The sequence below is a fragment of the Meleagris gallopavo genome, chromosome 1, assembly GCF_000146605.3.
Source record: "Meleagris gallopavo isolate NT-WF06-2002-E0010 breed Aviagen turkey brand Nicholas breeding stock chromosome 1, Turkey_5.1, whole genome shotgun sequence".
Lineage (NCBI taxonomy): Eukaryota > Metazoa > Chordata > Aves > Galliformes > Phasianidae > Meleagris > Meleagris gallopavo.
In genome coordinates this window covers 94,653,234-94,655,006 of record NC_015011.2, presented here as the reverse complement: position 1 = coordinate 94,655,006, position 1,773 = coordinate 94,653,234, and positions in this window count along the sequence as shown.

Sequence of the window (1,773 nt, the reverse complement as noted above, 5' to 3'; positions counted from 1 at the left end):
AACTGTGATAGCTGGTAGTACTTTGAAAAAAAAATTTACATCTCTGGATTCCACTACAGAAATGTAAAAATCCAGCAAACTCTCAGTATGACCTTTCTTTTAACAAAAGCATATGTAAAATTCACATACAAAGAATAATATATTTAGAAACTTAGTGGGAGCCAGGAGTGACTCCTACGGTGAAGTTGCCTAAGCTTACACTTTAAATGCATATAACCTTTCTTCAAACAGCTCGCTACTGCTTTTGTTCACAGGAGACCTTTGAAATCTGGGTGGGAGAAAGCCTCTTGGCTATACAAAATGCTCTGTTTTTACCTGATAAAACTCTATGCCATTATACATTTATAGCACTTCATTTCAACTTATTTTGCTTGGATTCCTTAGGGAAATTTTGGCAACCTGTCAAATAACTGAGAAAGAGCTGCCTACAGAGTTGGTCCTTCTCCCTTGGCAGATCTACTGTAGCCTTGCTCACAGCTGGGAGGTAAGTAGCAAAGTCACCAAAGAGAAAGTCTTCTCTGGGGAAGGAGAGCATCTTTCCCACCACAGAGCTTGCCTGCATTCCTTTATTGAGTCTCCCTGGAAGAACTACCACACTATTTTGGAGGTGAGAAATAATTACAGTTACATTTAACCATATTTTTGTCCTCCTAGTTATTCTCAGTGGTTCATGTATGCCTTTCTTATGGGCCAGAGTGGCAGCTGCTTTGCCAGCTGCAGCAATTAATCCTATAGGAAGGGTGATAATAATCTGCACTGTACTGAGTTCCTAGTGTAATCCCAATGACAGTGCATGATGGAGAGCGTAGCAAAATAGTTTTGCTATTTCTTAAGAAAAGAGGACAAACATAAAAGAACTGCTCTCCACTACAAAAAATGAAATTCAGCCTCTTTAAACAGTGCCACTGTCCTCATCCATTTGATAGTGACAGTGACATTTCCTCATCAAAACTTCTTTTTTCAGCCTCTACAAAAAACATCCAGACTTTCTCTTGAAAGATTTTTTCTGTGTGTGCCTTTCAAAATGTTTGAAAGTACAGCCCACAGTACATATACCTTCATTTATGTCCTGCAAGGGAACATCAGAAAATCTATACTGAGTCAGATGCTGCCTGCCACAGGCTGTCAGGAGCAGAAGGACCAGCCTCACGCAATTGCTTTTTCTTGGTGTTTGGGATGTGCTGGCATGTGTACTGCCAGAATGGATCAGGTAGGCAAGTTTCTGAAGAGATACAAAGCCTTAAGTTTTCCACAAGAAGTAACCAGTGGTGGAACCAGCTCAAAAAAAAGGAACCTAGGGCTGAATTGTCCGTGGATGGGCAGAGGTGGGAGGAGGAAGGCAGAATGGGGCAAGCACTGAAAGAAAGGACTTCCAGATAAGATAGTCTTATTAAGTAATGAGTAAAAGAATAAGCCCGAGGTTTTGGAAACCACCAAGGAATTGGGAGAGACAGAGTAAGTGATGTGCTTGAGATGGTTGAAAGGGAGCACTGAATTCAATTTTAGGAGGAAAGCTGTCTGCTTATCGCTACAGTTACTAGTCATAGCAATATCTGTTGAAAATATCTTTTTCTCTAGTATATGTATGGAATGGTCTGTTTTTTTGTTCAACAACTTACATTCTAATCTTGTTTCATTCTTTATACACTTCTTAGCAGCATCTACATTGCTTAGATATCTGCTGGAAGTGACCACATAAGTTTGGGCTAGCCTGGCTTACCTCCCAGTGTTCTGACTCAAAGCTGAAATGTGTTACGATCTCTTACAAGATAT